This window comes from Hemicordylus capensis, chromosome 4 (assembly GCF_027244095.1).
Source record: "Hemicordylus capensis ecotype Gifberg chromosome 4, rHemCap1.1.pri, whole genome shotgun sequence".
Lineage (NCBI taxonomy): Eukaryota > Metazoa > Chordata > Lepidosauria > Squamata > Cordylidae > Hemicordylus > Hemicordylus capensis.
The window spans coordinates 158,669,301-158,691,501 of record NC_069660.1 but is presented as its reverse complement, the minus strand read 5'-3'; the positions used below and the strand labels follow the sequence as shown (position 1 = coordinate 158,691,501).

General features: G+C 45.6%; 1 protein-coding gene and 1 long non-coding RNA gene across 3 annotated transcripts in view; one reads left to right on the top strand and one right to left on the bottom strand.

Moving 5' to 3' along the window:
* Positions 1 to 22,201, top strand: part of BRINP2 (BMP/retinoic acid inducible neural specific 2) — an 88,814-nt gene that overhangs the window by 2,266 nt on the left and 64,347 nt on the right. The window lies entirely within an intron of this gene.
* The window catches only part of LOC128323726 (uncharacterized), a 29,374-nt gene that overhangs the window by 2,968 nt on the left and 4,205 nt on the right, over positions 1 to 22,201 (bottom strand). The window contains exon 2 of the long non-coding RNA XR_008306445.1: positions 2,475 to 2,570. This is a non-coding gene — a long non-coding RNA (uncharacterized LOC128323726). The remainder of the gene's footprint in view (positions 1 to 2,474; positions 2,571 to 22,201) is intronic.

The window sequence follows — 22,201 nt, the reverse complement described above, 5'->3', positions numbered from 1 at the left end:
AGATGTCAGAGTGGCCTCACTATGAAGCAATGTGAGATGGCTGTCTCAAGTGGCAGGCTTGGGAAATCTACATCTGACCAAATCCACTGGGGAGTTCTGCTGTACTACGCTCATTGAAATTAATGAAAGCCGCAGAAGAAAATTTCCCAATGGGTTTTATATATGCCCAATCTGTGTTCTCTCTAATTTTTTTCATCTGTGTGCAGAATGAATTTTGTTCTGGGTGGCAGTATCAAGGCAGTGTGCGCACACATGCATTTAGAATGGGGCCTTCCTGATTCAACCTGAGCCGGATCTAAAATTAACTGAGCGGACATCAAAAAACCTGTGAGCATGTGCACATGCACACGCCTTAGAGGGAACACTGTGCCCAATGCATTTCATATTACTCTTTTTTTCAAGGGCTCTTATTGATCCATGAAACAATTGACATTTATCTAAATAAGACTTGGAAAATCCACCCCTTCTTTGTAGAGGGACTTTTCAGAGTCTCCAGAATTCTTCTGCAAGCCCAAGCTCAGGGAACTTCATTGGCATCCCTAATCTATAAATATAAACATATTTACTTGTAGCGCATTCACCTACACTGCAGCCTTATGTTGGTTTTATATTACTGACTGATATGGTTTCTGGGAATTAGAACTAATGTGCACTTCATTCATACATACATACATACACAGATGAGAAAATTGGAGTAGATTATTGCCATGCGTGTTTGTCATTCAATGGTATATCATCATTGCATGATGAAAGAAGACATTCTAAGGGTTATTCCTTTTCTCTTTAAGTGATCCCATAATGAACTGATCATTGTTTAGGAGGGAGTCTTTTAGTCTTTTCCTTAGTCTCTGCCCTTTCCTAAAATGGTGTCACTGCACAGACAAAAGATTCCAGGACTTTTAAGAGACAACCATAGAGACTTAATGCCTTAATAGTAGGGTTGTGCGTTTTGTGTTTTTTTCTGTTTTGTTTTTGGCCTGAATCTGAAACACCCCCGTATTGTTCTTTGTTCGAAATCAGCCAATCCGAAACACCCCAATTTTGTTCTTTGTTCGAAATTGCAAAATCCGAATCCGAAATGTTTTGGATTTTGAAAAATGGCCCCAGGGAGAAACTAGTGCATGGGGTTGGTAGTGCCCAATGGGTAGAAACTACCACCCAAATTTCAGAGGAATTGGGCAAAGGGCTGATTTTTGGTGAATTTTCGAAGTATAGGATTTTCCCCATAGGGAAGAATGGAGGTTTCAGCAAAAGTATAGCTTCATGTTGGGGGGAAAGGGGTGGCCCAGAGCAGAGTAGGGTGGGGGCAGGGAAGTGGGGGCAGGGAAGCTGCCAGAATTATTTCAAAGGAATTGGGCAGAGGGCTGATTTCTAAAGATGTAATGGAGTTTGGGCATCTATAAAGTTCTTCCCCATAGGGAATGATGGACCTCCATAATTCCTGCCCCATAACTGCACTTAGGGGGCACCAGGGTGGCCCAGAGCGAGTGGTGGTGTAGAGCACATAGGGTGCCAACCACCCCCATGGGTTGCTAACCCATGGGGTACTGGGTTCTGTTGTTTCTGAGATGTTTTGAGTGTAGATTCTCTGGTAGCATATGAGAGTGGATTCATGGTTTGTCATTGAAAATCTCATATGCTACCAGAGAATCTATACTCAGAACACCTCAGAAACAACAGAACCCAGCACCCCATGGGATAGCAACCCATGGGGGTGGTTGGCACCCTGTGTGCACTACGCCATCCCTACTTAATAGGCTGCAGACAGGATCAGCCACTCCAGCAGTTGCAGAAACTGTTCAGGTGAACTAATAGCATCTGCCTGACATGTTAATTTGTGGGAGGGACCTATGACATACTTTCCAATGTGTCCCTATTTTCCCATTCAGGTGAATGGGGAAATAAGGACATGTTGGTAAGTATGCTATGACATTTAAATAGTCAGCCTTAGGCACCAAAATGTCTCTGGCATTAGCCCTAGTGTAATGTGGGGCGGGGAATCAAGACCCTCCTTTTGGAGATCTGCCTCCCATCACCTATGCTTGTTCATCCCCTCACCCCCTGTTTCTGAGGGTGAGTGCCTTCACTGTACTATGGCTCAGTTGCAATTGCCTAAACCTTGTAAGACCTGCTCCCCAACCACTTCCAAGCTGACTTGGAAGCATTTTGGCATGGTGTTACTAGAAAGTCACAATAAGCCTCTTTCCTTGAATCCAGAAAAATGTGCTCATGGCACAGTGGGGCAATGGCTTGACTAGCAAGCCAGAGGTTGCCGGTTTGAATCCCCACTGGTATGCTTCCCAGACTATGGGAAACACCTATATCGGGCACCACCTATCTAGGAAGATGCTGAAAGGCATCATATCATACTGCGTGGAAGGAGATAATGGTAAACCCCTCCTGTATACTACTAAAGACAACCTCAGGGCTCTGTGGTTGCCAGGAGTCGAGACCGACTTGACGGCACACTTTACCTTTACCAGATCAGAGTGAACCATGATGGCTGTACATCCACAGGTGGGCTAGCCTAAGGGCCAGTGAAAGGCAATGGTTAACTCACCCCTTGAAACCTGGAATGAGATTATTGTTATTATAATGAAGAAATCACTCACTCTTTCCAGGTGAAACTGCATTGTTAATGTTGAGTCTGGCTGGTGTTTGTATGTCGCTTCTGAATTTGCCATAAGCCTATGGGGCAGTATTATTCAAACTTCCGGAGCTCAGGGAGCCCTCTTCTAAAATTACATTGTTATGTCCTCCATCTAGCATCTGTTCAAGAGCAACATCTGTTCAATAAATGAATGTGCCAACATCTTTGTGCATGGTCCGTACATAACCTGCAGCTGCATGAGAGGATCTCAAGGTTGGGGCACTAATCTCAAGACTACCATTTGAAGAGGAACAGAACAGGACCTCTCTGGCCTGACCCCCTCCCTGCAAAAACAAAACAAAATAAAACCAATGCAAAGGGGGACCTTATAAGAAAAAAGCAACAGCTCTTCCTCAGTTGATGCAGCAAATCTTGCACAAATCCAATGTGGAGGAGGTCCACATGGAGGGTCCTCTGCAAGGGGCATTCAATCTATCCAGGTCGTGGCTGGTAGGGAAGGAAGGCCCCGCTTGATTCATGATCCTAAATTGCCCTGAAATTTTATTTCTACACACCCCCTCTGAGTGCTTGGCACATTCCCCTTGTCCACTCCACAGTCTGAGAACCACGGTCACAGGCAGCAAGGGGGAAAGGTAATCTTTGAAGCTGTTTAGCAACAAAAGGAAATGCCTCTGCGGTGAGGGTTAAAGCTGTAAAATACCACATTTGGAAGGATGTTTGCCTTTGCCAGACTCCAATTTGGCATAAGGAGCTGCTGGAATCCAGCTGGATTTGTCCTAAGCCAGCACTCGGGGGTTGCCTTAAGTAGACTTCATGCTATTTCGCTATGAAGAATTGTCATAAATATTTCAATGGCTCTTGTCAGAGTAAATAAGCAAAGTCTGTTTTATAAGGCAGGATCAGTGATTCAGGTTTTTCTTTTCTTTTCTAAAAGTGTTATGGTTGTTTGTTTGCTTACTCATTGCTTGCTCGGCTGGCAATCTGCAAAAGAGCTGCTCAAAATTAGACTAGAAAAGCAGACATTTTAGACTGTCAGTTCCTTTGGGGACAGGGTAGTTTGCAGTTGTGCTCTGATTATCATCTCTCTGTAAGTAGGCATTCTAGAATTCACTGTTATTCCCATATCATTTCCATTTCCATGATTGTATTAATTGTGACTACTGAGTCTGGAGCTAGCTACTTCAAAAAGGCTTGAAGAAAAGATCTGCATGTGAGCAGCTTGGCCTGCCAATTTGACAGGGTTCCTGCAAGGAGTCTGGGACAGCTGTTCCCAGCCTGAACTGCAGGAAGACAAAAATTAGTGCAAGGGGGGAATAATTTTATGGTTGGGCTAATTACAATGTACAGACAGAACAGAAGCAAAGTACCAAACTACACTACATAAAGCACATGCTTTAAAGTGTATGCTTGCTTTTTAAAATCCCTAAATAGCAGTCAAGGGACTATGGGGTGGAGGGGAGGGGGGATTTAGCCCTTTCCTTCTGCCAGTCTGGATTGGAGGCTCTGTGGCTATTTACCTCAGAAAGAAAGCCCTCACTGGCACCCACATTATATTTTGTCAAGACCCAGACCACAAACAGATGCTTGCTCAGGGTGAGAATGGCCAGCTGGGTCAGGTGATCTGGAAGCCCAGATGGCAGAGACAGTGGATTGGGACCCTTATGCTGAGCCTGTGTCCAGCAAGCAGGGACTCTGCTGAATAGAATATCTGCATCCAGAAGAAGGACCCCCCCAATAGAATACTAGGCCCAAAGAATATGCTCCCCTCCCAGTCAAATAATGCCAAGGGGCCAACGTCTTTGTCACCAATGGCCTTGTGTCCACACCAAGCCTATTCACCACTGTAGACAGTGTGCCTGGTGAGGAATAATAGAAAAGCGATGGAGTGCTGGGCTCCAGGCCAGAGGGCAAGCCCTTTAAGTCTCTCCGTTCCTCAGCAAAAGGATGAGGCCTGGAGAGGTTAGTCAGACCCAGGAAGTATATAAAGGCTCAGTTACCACCAAGTAACTGTGCCAGCGTGGTGTAGTGGTTAGAGTGCTGGACTAGGACCGGAGAGCCCCGAGTTCAAATCCTCATTCAGCCAGGATACTTGCTGGGTGACTCTGGGCCCGTCACTTCTCTCTCAGCCTAAGCTACTTCACAGGGTGTTGTGAGAAGAAACGTAACTATGTATACCGCTCTGGGCTCGTAGGAGGAAGAGCGGGATATAAATGTGTGGTTTTTGTGGGTTTTTTAAAAAATGGTCATTCATACAACTGAAAACTGAGTAGGACAAGTGTCCAACCTAGGTTTGGAAGCTGTGTGTGCTCCCAATTTTTGGTTGTGTGAGAGCAAACGACTAATTAGGAGGAGGGAGAAGTGATTGTGTGGAATCAAAGCCGGAGGAAAAGCTGGGTAGGACAGCACTAGAGAGGAGAGCTGGTCTTGTGGTAGCAAGCACGACTTGTCCCCATAGCTAAGCAGGGTCTGCCCTGGTTGCAAATGAATGGGAGACTTGATGTGTGAGTGCTGCAAGATATTCCCCTCAGGGGATGAAGCCGCTCTGGGAAGAGCAGAAGGTTGCAAGTTCCCTCCCTGGCTTCTCCAAGATAGGGCTAAGAGAGATTCCTGTCTGCAACCTTGGAGAAGCCGCTTCCAGTCTGTGAAGACAATACTGAGCTAGATAGACCAATGGTCTGACTCAGTATATGGCAGTTTCCTATGTTCCTATGTACCCAGTAGGGGTGTGCATGGAATTGGTTTGGCTGGTTCAGTTCGAATCTGAACCAGATTCAAACTGACCCAGCCTGGTTCCAGGTCCAGCCAAAATGGGCCAAACCAGTTTGGTGGATATACACGTAAAGGGGAATCTGGTGACGATTCCCCTTTACAAGTAAAGCAGGGGTAGGGGGTGAGAGAAAGGGTACCTGCATCCAACCCCCCTGCTGGCCTCCATGCATGCGCAGTGGCTAGAACCAGGCCGCAGCCTGCCTGGTAAAGGAGAGGGAGTGTGCTTGGGGCCAGCCACAGAAAATGAGTGGCGGTGCCACAGCATCTGTGCTGGCCAGGTAAGGATCTCGCTGACCCCATCCGACCGCCCCTTACCATCCCGAACTGGTTTGCTCAAACTGGGCGTGGTTCAGTATGATCACAGACTGAATCTCCAAATTAGAGGCAAACCAATTTGGGACAGTTTGTGCACACCCCTACTATCTAGCTTTCATACCCAGCATTTGTCCAAGGTAGGAGGAAAAGCTCTCCTACCAAGTTTTCCCTCCTACTTTGATTTCACACAATTGAGAGCATACATAGCTCCCAAACCTGAGCAGGACACTTGTCCTTCCCAGTTTTTGGTTGTGTGAATGACCTCTATATCTACCCATCCTTGATTCCTGTTCTGTTTCTGAACCGTGGTTGGATCCAGAGTCTTCCCTTGCCAGCCCATTGCTCTTGCTGACCGCTCCAGCCCACTGCCTGACCTGCTCTTTGAGAACTTCTGACTGGATCTATTCATCCTGGCAAAATTAGTCATGCATAAGCCAGACTGTGCTGAGAATGCTGAAGCTGCTCCCAGGACAGAGAAAGCTGCAGGAGATTATAGGCAAATACACAGGGAAGCAGTGTCTGTTGTTCATCTTGGTTATCTTATATCTCTTCTAGTAGCTTATTGTCCCTGCCCTTTCCCCTCTTAAATGCTATGGACAATTAGTTGTTAAAAGGAGAGCTAAGTCAAACAGAGATAAACCAATGGAGAACAGTAGCTAGCAGCTCCTTCTTCCCACTATGTTTCCCTAAGATCCCCTTCAGGCTTTCCTCCTTATCTCCAAGGAAGTTTCTTTTGATGGGGTGAGTGTAATGTAGAGTCAGGATCAAATATTATGTAAATTATTTCAAGAGAAATATGATGTGAACTAACTCTGAGAGAAATATAAGTTTGGCTTATGCAATGATAAATAGGGTAGGGGACATGTTCTACCCTGGTTCAGAAGCTGTGTATGTTCCTGTTTGTGTGTGATTAAAGAACAAAGTTGAAGGCACTGACAGTGATTGGCAACTGGGTAGGACGGTTCTGTCCTACCCAGCAGTTGTGCCCAGCTCTTTAATGAGGTAAGAGGGAAAGTCTCCCTACCCAGCTGCTGTTTAACAGATTATCACTGTTGGTGCCTCTGACCTTGTTCTTTAATCACACACATTCAGAAAACGGGAGCCCGCACAGCTCCTGAATGAAGGTAGGATGCTTCTCCTACCCTATTCATCATTGTGAGAACTGCCTTATTGTGCATCTGCGAGAGAAAAAGAGACCTCAACTCTCAGCATTAAAAAAATATGCATACATGATTTCTGTGGCCAGGAAGGCCTCTTCTGCCATAGCGACCTGAAGTCATTTCAGAGCAAATTGAAGTTAGGGAGCAGGAAAAGGACTTCTCTGTCCCATGTGATATAAAATGTTCTGATAAATGTGTAAGGAGAGTTTCTAGTAAACATTACCTATTAGTCAGCCTATGGTATCCTGAGGAAAGGGGCCATAGTTTGGAGCACACATTTTGCAAATGTTTTTCCCTCCCAGTCCCTGGCATCTTGAATTATGAAGAATCTAGGCTCAGGTAAAAAGTTGGAAAAGACCTCTTCCTAAAGACCCTGGAGGAGAACAGCTACCAGTCAGAGTAGACAGTACTCGTGGATAGATGGACTGGTAGGCTGACAGTATAAGTCAATTTCATTTGTTCATGTTAAGGGTAACAGTAAGTTCAGTGTTCTGTGGGCAAGCACTGATGTTCAGGCTAGGTGAGCAGATCAGAGCAAAAGTTCAAAGCAGAATCAGTGCCAGATTAAGGAAGACACTGCACAATGACTTCAAAATTTCCTGAAAATTCACCAGGAGTTTTGAAATTCATTCTCTTTATAGGCCATCTTGCTTGTAAATGCAGGATACATTAAAAAGGGCATTTCTTCTCCTGAAGAAGACACAGTATAGCCACATCCAGCCATTGAGTTTGGAGTAGCAATGGGCCAAACATCCTGACTGGTTTTGATAAAGAACACAGTGGGTTTTGTGGGCAATGCTAAGAATTGCCATTAGGTTAAAGACACTGTGCATGTTGATGGCCCTGCTGTTGTGGGATTAGTAAGTGCTTCTGGAATTGTAGGTATCTTGTCTCTTTGTTTGCAGCAAGAAAATAGTTATTATGGCTTTGACTGATTATTCTCTCAGTTAATCAGGCAGTGAATCTTAGTAATGAAGAATTATCTGTGCACCAAGAGTGACTTCTCTAGTAGAGAAGGAGTACACTGCCCTTTCCCTCTTACTGCTGGGGGCGGGGGAAATAAGTCCACTGTAGGGATGTTATCTTCCAGACTCTGGAATGCTCTCCCAGTGGCCATTCGTTCCTCGGACTCCATCACGGCTTTTAGAAAGCTTTTAAAGACTTGGCTTTTTACCCAGGCTTTTACATGATCATTTTCTACTGCGGCTTCTCTGTGTTTTTATTTGTTGTATTTGTTGTATTGTTTTTATGCCTGTTTTTATATGTTTTTATACTTTTAACATAGTGTTTTTATTGTCTTTTTATTGTATGTTTTTAACTTTTGTAAACCGCCTTGGGGTTATCTTTTTAACGAAAGGCAGTATATAAATGCAAAAATAAAATAAATAAATCATGGTCCGACAAGCCAGCCCGGGGGGCTCAGGCCCAGGCTTGATTGAACCGGGGGGCTGGTTCCAGCCCAGCCCATGAGCCGGCTCATGGGCTGGCCTGGAGATATACTTGTAAAGTATATCCCTGGCGGTTTTCAAAAAACACCTGAAAACCTATCTTTTTGCCCAAGCTTTCTCAGCTTCCTAATTTTTTTGGGTTTTAACCTCTGGTTTATTTTTAAATTGTTAAATTGTTTTGTGTTTTTTGTATAGGTTTTTAATTGGTTTTATGCTACTGTAAACTGCCCAGAGACGAAAGTTTGGGTGTGTGTGTGTACACATTTAAAATGAATGAATGAATGAATGAATGAATGAATGAATGAATAAATAAATAAATAAATAAATAGGAATCTGGCAAGGATTCCCCTTTACAAGTACAGGGGATTCCCTATCCTAAGCAGTGGGGGCAGAGTGAAAGGCTTTTTAAAACCTTCAAACGAAGCCCTGGGTGTGGTGGGGGCTGTGGCGGTGCAGACATGAGAGGCAGCAGGGGCTCTGCCAACCGCTCCGCCGGTTGGCACAGCCACTCTGTCTCCCAAATGACAGCCTGAGCCGGCTGCAGCCTGATTCAGGCCTCTGCACATGCACAGAGGCCCTTTGCATCACCACACAATTTGCGTGGTGATGCAAGTGGCCTCTGCACACACCTGGACTGTCATTTGAGAGGCTGGCGGGGCGGTTAGAGAAGTTCCCACCATCTCCTCCAATGTCTGGGCCATCGCAGTGGCTGTCACTATCACCCCCGGGGCTTCATTTGAAGGTTTAAAAAAGCTTTTCACCCACCCCTTACAAGTATTCCCTTTTACAAGTATACCCCCTAAGCCAGCCCGCGAGCTGGTTCTTCGAACTGGGGGGTGGTCCGGTTCAAATTCAGACCACTTGAACCGGGTCAGCTCGATGTTGAGCCTGGCTTGATTCAAGCCAGCTTGCACATCCCTAGTCCACAATGCATGGGATATGGGGTATGTAAGAGGCATATATTACAGAGAATGAGGTGGCAGGATTCTGAACTGTACTACCTCACTGTGCAGCTGTGGGTGAGGACTCATATTTTTGAATACAAGCAATTGATATAGCACTCATGAAAGGTCTCTCCAGGCTGTATTAAGCCTCACTGAGCATAGACGAAGGCCACCATCATGGTGTACAGTCATCAATACTGCACATGTGCCACAAGGCCTCTGGCACTTCATGCATCAGTGTAGTACAATGATATAATGTGCTGGAGGCCTTTCACAGTGGGACTTGTCAGCAAGCCCAAGGTCCACTAGTTTCTATAATATGTGCAATGGAATCAGGACAAAAAATCAACTTCTATTAAACCATCAAAAGCAGAAGTCACTAGTTCCACTCCACTATACATAAAACATTGTTATTAAATAAGAATTAAGCTTTTACTGATGAAGCTTCAAGAAAATCTTAAGTTCTAAGATTCCCCTGAATTGCTCCAAGGGTGAAAGAAATGCCACTGCTCTCCAAGGGTTAATTTTTAAATCCTTGCAGAATCACTGCTTGTAAGAAAGTCAGGTCTGGCAATAAAATAAAGATTTACAGGGGAGAGAAATAAAGTGTGTGGATATTTTAAGGCAGTTAGGATATTGCTCTGGGCATCTGGAGGAACTGGCTCTTGTCTGCCAATGATTGGTATTTGTGTGGAGAATTTGACACTGTTTTGTTGAAAGAAAGAGATGGCAGGAAGGAGCAATGTTGGGATAAGAAAGAGATGGGGACATCAAAGGACTTTTCTACAGAATCAGAGCACCAAAGCACTTGCAGATTTAGATGGCTTGGAAGCTTTCCCCTTTGAACCTGTTTACATGGGCAGAGAATTCTAGTTGGTGTTAACAATACACTCCATGTCAGCTATTCTGAGTCACTCTGAGGTAACAGTGTTTGATGTGAATTGCAGAGTCATTCAACTCCATCCACCTTAAGATGTATAATTTCTAGAAATGTGAGTCCATGGGGGAGGGGGAGCCTGCCCTGATTTTTTTTGTGGGGAGGATCGAAAATGTGGGGAAGAAATGAAATACTGTATATGTGATACTTGATTTTGTATCAAACTAAACTTACTTTCTATTTTATATGCTTGGCACAGTCTCGGATTGCACATGTGGATCAAATATCTGAAGATGCTCTGTATTCTACAATATTATTATTATTATTATTATTACATTTATATCCCGCTCTTCCTCCAAGGAGCCCTGAGCGGTGTACTACATACTTAAGTTTCTCTTCCACAACAACCCTGTGAAGTAGGCTAGGCTGAGAGAGAAGTGACTGGCCCAGAGTCACCCAGCTAGTATTATGGCTGAATGGGGATTTGAACTCGGGTCTCCCCGGTCCTAGTCCAGCACTCTAACCACTACACCATGCTGGCTTCACACTTCACTACACCACCCTTCATAATATTTCCCAACATCAGTACTTTTCCAGCATGTTGCTTCTTTAGTAATCCAGTCAAATGTAGCAGCAATCAAGAACATTACTGTCTTTGAATCTTGAATCTAAGATCTTTCAGCAATGTGAACTGGCTACAACAATCTTAATTTAAGGCACTCCATTTAAAAGTATGTCACTCATCAGTCTGAAAGGGAAAGTATTTCATAATACTGTCCCCTTCCGCCCCACCATTTTGTTGGGATTTTGCCATGGATATAGTCTCAGTTCTTTGTGTGAGGGCATGCTTGTCTATGTTTGAATGTGTCTATGTGCAAGTGCTAGTCTGCAGCATACTTCTTGACTGCTGGATCCTTTACTGTTGATGGTCAATCCTAAAAGACAGAAGATATCCACCACTTCCGTGTCTTCATTGTCAATTCTGAGTTTGGAGGTGGAGCCACAGTTTGTTTGTCTTTTCCTCACTTGCTGTCCTGAATTCAAACTGAGAGGTTCTCTCTCTTGCTGCATAAGAGAGTGTTAGTCTGTTTATAGTTTTCTTAGCCTATGTTTATTAAGTAATAAATGTCAAACTCCAGTTTCTCAGTTAAAGTTGGCTTCCTGTTCAATTACTTATACAGGATAAGTAATTTCTGTGCAAAACATTTCCCCACAAAATCCCAGTTTTTTCCATTCCACACCATGGAGGAGTGAAAACAGGGCTGGGGGGGGGACTGAGGTCATTGACTTGAATGTCTGCATTCCCCCCAAAAACATTTGCTTCTCTGATTCCATCTATCTAAAGAGCTGAATGTGACAATAGCAGGGCTAAGGTCCATGAGACTGACACAATTTGGACATTGATTGATAGATTGATTGATTAAATGCCGTCAAGTTGCTGTCGACGCTTAGCAACCACATAGATAGATTCTCTCCAGGATGATCTGTCTTCAACTTTGCCTTTAAGGTCTCTCAGTAGTGCATTTATTGCTGTTGTAATCGGGTCCACCCACCTTGCTGGTGGTGGTCCTCTTCTCTTTCCTTCAACTTTTCCCAGCATCACGGACTTCTCAAGGGAGCTGGGTCTTTGCATAATATATCTGAAGTATGATAGTTTGAGCCTGGTTATTTGTGCTTCAAGTGAAAATTCTGGATTGATTTGTTCTATGATCCATTTGTTTGTTTTCCTAGCTGTCCATGGTATCCTCAAAAGACTTCTCCAGCACCAAAGTTCAAAATACTTTTTCTATCTTGCTTCTTCAAAGTCCAGCTTTCACATCCATAGAGTGTCACGGGGAAAACCATGGTCCGAACGATTCTAATCTTTGTAGGTGTAGACACATCACGGCATCAAAATATCCTTTCCAGGGCCTTCATTGCTACCCTACCAAGTTCTAGTCTGCAGCATATTTCTTGACTGCTGGATCCTTTACTGTTGACGGTCAGTCCTAAAAGACAGAAGATATCCACCACTTCTGTGTCTTCATTGTCAATTCTGAGGCTGGTTGCTGTACCCATTGTCATTAGTTACGTGTTCTTTACATTTAGTTGTAGTCCCATCTTTTTCATTGTGCTCCTTGACTTTCATTACTAGGGCTTGCAGATCATGCACATTCTCAGCTATCAGAGTGGTGTCATCAGCGTAGCGCAGCTTATTGATGTTTCTTCCTCCAACTTTAAAACCACGCCCATCTTCTTCTAATTCAGCTTCTCTCAATATATGTTCAGCATATAAGTTGAATAAAGAAGGAGAAAGTATACAGTCTTGTCTTACTCTTTTGCTGATCTGGAACCAGTCTGTTTCCCCATGTTCCATCTGGACTGTGGCTTCCTGTCCTATGTATAGGTTTCTCATGAGAACAATGAGATGTTCTGGGACGCCCATTTTCCTAAGGATATTCCACAACTTGACATGGTCGATGCAATTGAAGGCTTTTCTGTAGTCAATAAAGCACATATTGACTTCTTTCTGGTATTCTTTGGCTTTCTCAATTATCCAGCATGCATCAGCAATGATGTCTCTTGTTCCTCCGCCTTTTATTAAACCAGCTTGAACATCCGGCATTTCTCTTTCCACGTAGGGCTCTAATCTGCGTTGGATGATCCTGAGCATTATATTGCTAGCATGTTAAATTAAGGATTTTTGTGTGTGGACAGGGATTAATAAGGCATTCATGTGCTGAAAATGAGGAGGCTGGTGGACTAGAGATGTAAAGGTATGAATCCATCTTTAACAATTACTGACATAATTGATCCATTCATCTAGGTACTAAAATTGGTTATAGAGTTTGGCCAACATGCTGACTAATGCTGCACTTGTGCAAGGACATTATGCTAGTGCAAAGTTGTTAATGCTAGGTGCTTGCACCAAGACTGGAGTTTGAGTTCCAGATGAGTGTTGCATTAGTGCAATGAAGTGTGTAACCTCTGGCATTCTTCATATTTTGCAGGGAACCTTTGTGAAATAGCAGAGTTTCAAAAATACCTGTGGTTTAGTGCTGCTGCCTGATCTTCTTGTGCTAGTGCCACTTTGTTTGTTGCACAAGGCAGAGTCAGGATATTAGCCTTTATTTCCCCTGGTTTTCCTCTTCTGCATGGTGTTGAGATTAATGTTGGATTAACCTTTTTCTACATAAATTTGTTGGAATTGTTTCAGTTTTTATATAAAAATATGTGAATGTCATTTTTTAAAAAATATTCCTTTTGATGTATTTTAGATTTATGGCAATCAAAAGGGTAGAATGGATGGATATCCCATCTGACCTAAAATGTATCTGGGTTTTGCTGCAATTCCCTGCAAATACTTATAAAACCTTGAGAGGATTGCAAGGAATGAATGCAGCATCCAAATGGGAAACCGCCTCCCATGGTGCAGGTTATTCTGCCTGCTGCCAATGGTAAAGGTTTTTATTTTCTTTGCGAAGGTGGGGACTGGAAGGGGAGGGCATCTACAATGGATTCAGACTTATATGGGTCTGGATCAACATGAATTATTGTCCGTGTGGTACTGCAGATGAGAGGTTGAAGCTGTGAGAGAATAATTTTCCTTCATGGCACAGGCAAGCTGCACACCAGAGACACCCTGATGCACAGCTTGGTCTTTTAGCCACTACACTTGAACAGCTCTTAACCAATACTGTTAATTAGGAGAAACCTGGTTGTTGTTTCTGTACGCATTGGAACATCTGACTCGGAGCCAATAGACATTATGCTGTTAATGAGGTGATGTGCTGAACCAATCCCCTGTTGCTGCCACCACGCTTTGTCTTGGTAGAAGGCAGCAGCAGGCTGCCAAGACATGCAGCAGTGAGGGAATGGTTCCCAGCACTCACTTCTCCCATGGGAGGAAGCAAGTGCTGAGACCAATCACCAGAAACCGTTTGCACTGGCCACTGGGAAAAGGAAACATGCCATTTCCTGGCATTCAAGACAAGAGGCTGTGGCTGCAGCAGGGAACGGCTTCCACACATTCCCTCAATGAGGGCAGCATACACAGCGATTCTCAAGTGGTGTTTGGTGCTCTCTCTATGTTACACTAGTCCTTCTTGTTTTCAACAGCAATGGCAATCAGGAGGAGACCTGTGCAACATAGAAAACGACACCGACTAGCAGGTTCTCCATCCTGATAATGTTAGAATCATGGAAGGTTAGAGTTGGAAGGGATTCTAGTCCAGCCAGCTACTTAGCTCAGGAAACTGCTACTGCACCCCTGACAGATGGCTGTCCCGGAGGTTTTTCACACCTGGCTTTATGCCTCGGGGTATCTGAAGAGCGAATCTGCTTTGCAGCAGATTTGCAAGATGTTTACTTTGGGGGATTAAAATGACAGTCCGCATAGCTGTCGGCTTCTCCCCACACTCCCTGGCAGATCTTTTTCCTGTGCGTTCACACCTCCCTGGTCCAGGTTTCCCCTCCAACCAATCACAAATGACAGCACAGAGGAAGAGGGGAGAGAGCTTTTTAAAAATAGTTTGACAGCTAAGAGCGCAAGACCAGCATAAGGAGTTGCAAAACAGCTGGATCAAACAGCAGGATGCTTAATCCTTGCCATTGTGAGTGACTGCCTTCATCACATAATGTTTACCCCCACACACACACACTTAATGGACTCTTTGTCCCATTTTTAAACACAAAAACATTTTTAATTTTTTTTAAAAAAGCTGCCGCTGAGCAGCAGCAGAGCAGGATGGTGGCGAGAGCAGCTCCCAAACAATGAAGGGAAGCTGCTCTGGGAAAGGGCCAGGGCTGGCTGGGGCAGGTGGCGTGATGTTGAGTGGTGCAACAGGGCAGCGGCAGAGGGACTGACTCGTAGGAGTCTCTAGAGCACTCATCGCCGCGGCCGCCAGCCACTGACTGTCTGGGAGAGAGGAACTGGGAAGGCAAGGAGCTGGGAGGAGCAGGCGAAGAGCTCCCTTCCTCAGCCCTGTCTGCCTCCAAATGAGGCAGTCGGGCCAATTCCAGGCTCTTGTGCAAGCGTGTGTGGCACAGAAGCCTGACATTGGCCTGTCTGCCTCATTTGGAGGCAAACAGGGCCAAGGCTGGGAGCTCTTTGCCCTCCCTCCCTCCCAGATCCTCCCGCCTGGACAGTCAGTGGCTGGCAGCCGCAGTGGTGAGTGCTCGAGAGACTCCGTCTGTGCCACCCACCCCAGCCACCCTGGCCCCTGCCCCTGCCCCAAAGCAGCTTCCCTTCATCGTTTGGGAGGCAGGAGAGCTGCTCTGGCTGCCATCCCACTCCTCCACTGCTGCTCAGCAGCGGCTTTAAAAGTTAAAAAAAGTCCCCGCCCCTAGGTGTCCATGCCCCCGTCCCCCTGCCAGTCCCTGTCCTGATTTCTGCCAATGCAGTGTTGTGCTGGCAACCCACCCCCAATGCTTGCAATTGCAAATCACTTAGAGCAGACCATACCCCAAACAGCTGTCAAACTCCCTTCATTGAGTTTTGGAAAATGCAGATTTACTGGCATGACTGACTAACACAGAGAAAACTACGGGGCATAACAGAAGCCCTGGGTTATTTTTCAAAAGCCTCTGAAACTAGAGGATTTTTAAAAACCGGACATAATTCAGGCTAAGCCAGAATTCGCAACCTCTATTTGGGGAAAATCAAAGTCCTGTCTGTCCTGGTCCTTGATAGCCCGCAGGGATGTCAGCGTAAATCCAGCTAATGTGGTGACTGGCACACTCCAATCAGGAGTGGATTCACAATAAAAGCCCTGTGTGAAAAGCCTCCAGCCTCTGTTTCAAACCCTCCAGGGAAGGAGAGCCCACCCCTGCATGAGGCAGACTGCTCCAAATAGCTCTTATAGTTAAGAAGCTTTTCCTCCTAATGTCTAGCCTAAATCTGCTTCCTTGTAATTTTAACCCATTGGTTCTAGTCCTGCCCTCACTAACAACTGAGATCAAGTCTGCTCCTTCTTCTATGTGATAGCCTTTCAGATATTTGAAGATGGCCATCATGTCTCCCCTTAGGCTTCTCTTCTTTAGGCTAAACATATCCAGATCCTTCAACCATTCTTCATAGTACTTGGTTTCCAGACCTCTCACCATCTTTGTTGCCCTCCTCTAAACCTATTCCAGTTTATTGATGTCCTTCTTACAATGCACGGCCTGGAATAGCACAGAATTCCAAGTGAGGTCTGAACGATTACATCTTGTGATCTAGGCACTGTTCTTCTGTTAATGCAGCCCAAGATTACATTTACTTTTTTAGCAGCTGCATCACACTGCTGGCTCATGTTCAACTTTGTCCACCTTAGTCCCTTTCACATGCACTGCTGCCAAGCCAGATCTCCCCCATCCTGGGTTTGTGTATTAGATTTTTCTTATGCATATTTTAATAGACTGTCGGGGCATCCTTTGACCCAACTCTAATCTAGTATGTCTACAGAGTGAATAGTTTCACTTAAGCTCTAACCCTAATCTGTGTGACCCCAGAAAGTGCCTTAATATCACATCTATTCATAACCTGGACAGTTCAAAAATATGATATAGATGCCAACCCCATGATAATTTGTTAAGGGCAAGTTTTAGTAAATTTGGTAAGACCAGTATCAGCTACATCTGTTTGTGTATGGAGATGTATATCCTGCCCTATCCATCAGCTCAGGGTAAATAATGACATTTTTTGTTCTTGTTTATTCTCACAACAGCCCTGTGAGAATCAGCCCCGCGAGCTGTTACAGTGTGTTGCCCTCCGGCATATACTCCTCAGGTGACATGGGAGTAGACATAGTTCCCATGCTTAGAGTAGCCTGAACTCCCAACGAGGCTGGGGTGGGAAATAATTGCACCAGTGGCACCTCAAACACAAGTTCTTCAAACGAGCAGTGTCAGTAGAAGTTGGGTTGCAGCAGGTACTGAAGTACATAAAAACGACCCAATTCGTCTACTTGCTGGAAGACGAGCCTCCTGATGTGGTGAAGGACTAGGTACGTGCTACACACATAACATGTGAGGCAGGCACTCCATATGGACCTGTGTCTGCATAAGCCTGGCTTGTATTATCTCCCCACTCTTTTTCAGTGGGGAAAAACAATGTGATTCGGGCCTCCATTTATATCGTACAGGCTTCCATGTGGATGAAATGTTGGATGCAATTCCTTGTTGCATGCAAGTGTGCCTGCTTCTCCATTAGATGAAGAGGGCCATAGCCCAGTGGGAGTGTGAACTGGACAATAGTTTACCAGGCACACATTCACCCTTCATTCTGCTCCCTCATACTAATGAGGAGGCCATTGATGCAGTCACATTTGATAATGTTTGGCAGCTCTTCTAATGGCATTTATTCATCCTGCTAAAGACTCCATTTCAGCTTACCCTGCTTCTCCCCTTCCCTTGTTTGTGTAGGTTGATGTGTTTTGGCATCATTTGCTGATTTGTAGCCAGTGGGAAGGTAGATGGAAGGAGGCACCACAGGTCATGATGGACGAGCTTCAGCAGAGTTCTGAGCTTGGCAGTTTTTCACAGTTCTTGCTTACAAGCTGCCTCATTCTAATCAGCTCTGTCAATTTCTCACTTTAATGAGCATCATCAAAGCCCACCTAATTATTCCTGAAAGAATTGCATGCATTTCCCCCCCACTTACAAAACCCCAAACAGCCAGGAGGTGGGTTAAGAGAATGCACACAGGAAAGAGAGGAAAACTAAAAGGCAGCATGTCTGACAACAAACAACACCACTGGCGCCAGAGTCTGAGCTAGGTCTGTTGTTCTCTGAAGCACTCAGCCTTGAGAGAGTTGGGTTTTTCTCCCTCTCCACTTTCCTACATACTCCTCCCTTTCCTCTGTGGTATCCTGAGTTCTCTTGAGATGTTTCTGGTGACGGAGATGGGACAGGAAGAGGCAACCCTGTGGGACCAAGGCAGCCTCAATCTTTCCATTCCACTGCGGTAGGCAGACAGCTAACCTCCTGTGTTTCCTTTGAGAGCAACACAGGTAAACTGACCAACCTCCTCCCTAAAGACTGAGTATTTTTAAAAAATCTTTTCTGCAGCATTTTAACAGGCCACAGTGTCTTGTGAACTCTGTCTCAGAGCAATATTTGTGTTTCTTTTTCTTTTCTTTTCTTAAAGTTTTTTATCATTTCCCTGGAGCATTCCCAGATGGGGCTTTTAGCTCACATCTCCACTGGAATGGAGGGTGTGCATTCACATATCGGCCAGATTTACCAAGAAGTCTGTGTGACATATCAGAGGGCACTACATACACAGTTCAGGGTCTTCCATGCCCGATTTATATCTGGGGTTTAAAAAATCCACTTTTGGTGTTGGAGTATCCTATATGCCCCAAACTTGCAGTAAAGCTTTGCAGTAAAGCCTGCTGTCTGAGAAAGTTCCTGCTTAGGTTTTTTTTTTTTTAAACAATGGATTTCTCAATAGATAATATGTTTAGCTGTTAGGAACAAAGAAGTTAGACTAGACCTCAGTCGAGTTTTGGCCCTTTTCTATATTTCTATCAAACTTTGCATGTTAAGATTCAAGAAGAGTCCTGCTGGATTAGACTAAGGGTCCACCTAGTCCAGCATTCTGTTTCCAGAGTTTGGCAACTAGATGCTTCTAGAAGCTCACAATCACTGCCTCCTGCCCCAGTTCTTCAGCATCTGATATTCTAAGTTATACTGCCTCTGAACATGGTCGTTCCCTTTAGCCATTATGGCTAACAGCTGTGCTCCATGCTCAAGCAATGGTCACTTTTCCAGTCCTACCTTCCTCCCCATCCTCATCCTGCATGCCTCTCAATATAGGTTTTTGATAATTATTCCTTAACTGCCTAAGATTGGTTGCAATGCAAATCAATAAACAAAGGGGGGGGGAAACTCACACACATAAGTAAATGTTGACAGTCACCTAAATGTGATTATCAACGTTTATTTGTGTTGTATGTCCAAAAAAATGGGTAAATTGCATATTTTCAGACATTCCCAAAATTCAGCCAGGATTGGTCACCATTCTCCTCATAAATTTTGACAGTCACTGTAACATGTATAAAGTGGTGCGCTACGTATTTACAGTAGATTTATGCTGCACCCCATCCCAGAGGCATGGAGAAGCAACAAAAATAAGCAATGTTTTAAAAAAAAAATTATAACACATATCCCACTCTTTCTCAAAGAACTTCAGGTTTTGTCCCATTTTATCCTCACAACAACCACGTGTGGTGAATTAGGCTGAACTAACAATGAGTCCAGGAGTTCCAATCTAGCACTCTGCCCTCTGGAACAGTTCAAGATTTTTCTTGCCTGGAAAATAGGCCATGGGCAGGTAAGTGGGGGTGGCGGGGGAAGGAGGAATATTTGGTGGGTGTTCCTGCAAAAAGGACAAGTCAGGATCATGAGCCATTTTGAGGGGTGCCATATGATATGATTTTCTTCAGGCTCCAAGTAGTCCAATGTCTCTCCCCGACTTTGCTATAAATACTTGCAGGTCAAGCTTTGCTCTGTTGCCTGGGCAACAATCTAATTTAGGCCTTGCCTACCTTCTTACTCAGCTGCCTCCCTGCATCTCCCACCCACTCACTGGCCCTGGCCTCATTCAGACACATACTGGGCTGGTACTACAGCTCACAGGGTGGCATGTGCTCCCTCTCCACTATACCCATAACATATTACAAGCCTACCAGAGAGCTGGGATCTGCCTCAAAGGCCCTTCTTTGTGCCTTCAGTGGTGAGGTAACTGGTAACTGGACCAAAGTCACTATTTAGCACATTATTACAGGCGCGTAACAATGATAGGGCAAGGGGAGACAGTTGTCTGGGGGCCCCACTGCCTGGAGGGGCACCCCAGAGGCACCTCATGTGACTCCCCATTGCCCCCTGCCCAGCCCCATAGCCTCTCAGCCACTTGCCCTCTTCGCCGTCTCTCCTGCTTGTTCTGCTGGCCGCAATCGAAGCAGCAGGCAAGCGGCAAAGAGCGCCTTTTCTCCCGCCTCTCAGCTGATCGGCGGGTGGGCGGGGCTTCCACGGAGGCCTCCATGTAGGCCGCAGTGAAGCCCGAACTCGAGTAGGGCCCAAGCAAGCCAGGAAGGAGGAGGCAGCCAGAGTAGCCACCACTGTTCTCTGCAGCAGAAGACCCCTTGCTGCCCTGCTTAACCCAGACCAGCATTTGCCAGGTAGAGTGTGAACTCCTTTTTGTGGTTACCTTTCCCGCCCCCCCCCCCCCCCCATATATAGGGATCTGCTTGCCATAGGGCTTGGATATGGGGGTGGGGGAGGAGGGACCGAGAAGTCTCTGAATATTTATTTTGAAACAGCTTGGAAAATTTGCTGACTTAAAAAAAACTATCTAAAAAGTCCTATAAGTGGCTTGTTTCATGGCAGAAAATTGCAAAAACTTCTGGAACAGTATTTTATTAATTTTATTTATTCATTCATCCTCTCTAATAAAACGCTTGGTGTCCGTCCGTGGACGGACACCAAGCATGCGTTTGTGCCTCGCCTGTTCTGGGCATGCGCGAAGCGCATGCCCAGAACAGAGCAAGGGAGGCACAAACAACAGGACCTGGTGGCCATCTTGAGCAGCCAGAAGCGGCCGCCCCGAAGAAGCCAGGTAAGCGGTGGCGGGGGACACTAGCCGAGGCGGTGGCGAAGCCGCCGCCTCGGCCAGAGGACGCGGCGCGGCCAAGGCGGCGGCGGAGCCATGGCCGCGGCCTGGCCGCATGGCCGAAGCCGGGCGGGGGAAGCCGGCTGAGGTGGTGGCGGAGCCGCCGCCGAGGCCTGGCGCCGCCGCCAAAGCCGGACGGCTGGGAATCCTTGGGGCCCTTGCCTGGCCGGGGAGACCGGCCGGGAATGTGAGGCGGGGGCGGCCCGCACCGGACCAGCAGCGGCGCCCCCAGAGTCCACCCGGCCGCTGATTTGCCCTTCCCTTCCTAGCGCCCGTTATTCAACGGGCTAAAATTTACTTGTTTATTTATAAATGCACTTATGTTCAAGTTGTTTTGCAACCCAGAAGGTCTGAGTGAGAACTGTGAAGCATGTGTGGTGCTTTTATTTTATTTTTCTTGTGTGTGAACTGCTCCCCAATAACTTGCAGGGACTTCAGGGTAAATCTGGCCAACATGTGAATGCAGCACCTCCATTCCAGAGGACATGCAAGTTAAAGGGCTTTAAAAGCCTCCTGTGAAAAACCTCCTGGAATCAAACTTGACTGAATTTGTTCAGAATTCTGAGAAAACAAACATAGGCTCACCCTGCATGGTTGAAAGTCTCCTTTGCTAATCTGCAGCGAGGGGCCCATTTTAATAATTCATCTTTCTAGTGTGTTCTAGGCATTAAAAGTAATACAAATGTATAGTACTCAATGTATATCACTATATATTGTGACGTGTGTGTGTGTATTCAGTGAAATGTATTTGCAGGCAGCATACTTATTTTGGAATATCAGACTTAAATCCTTGGGGGCCTGGGGTGTGCGGAGGCCCTGGACTTTGGGGGGGGCGCCCATTTTAAAATCTTGTCTCTGGGCCCACTCCAACCTTGCTACGCCCCTGCATTATTACATTAAAATTAAAACTTGTGAATCTATTCCCCCTGTCAATGAACCCATAGTTTTAACCAAGAATAGTGGCCAGAAAATAGGTCCTGTCCCTGCTCAATCAGTGGGTCCCCTGGAGTGCATGCCAGCCCCAAACAAATGCCAAGTCCTCTCCTCTCCCTAAATTATAGTTGTTTTCAGGCTGCAATCTTAGGCATGCTTACATGGGAGTAAGCCTCACTGTGTACACTATAGAACACATTTCTGAGAAAACATGCATATAATGACGCTATAAGGCAGTTTCCAGCTCCTATGTTGCTACAGGATACCTGGGGGCCAGTAAAATAGTCCCTGCAGGCCAAATCTGCCCCCTGGGCCTTAAGTTGTGCAGGCCTGCTCTACACTGACTGGCAATGGCTCTCCAAGGTTACAGGCAGAAGTCTTTCCCAGCCCTACCTGCATGCAAATATTCTTCCACTGAGCTCTGGCCCCATCACCTAAGGGGGATATCTTACAGTGCGCATATGTAGTTTCCCATCCTCCCTGGACACAGACCTTTTATGTGGTGGTGCAT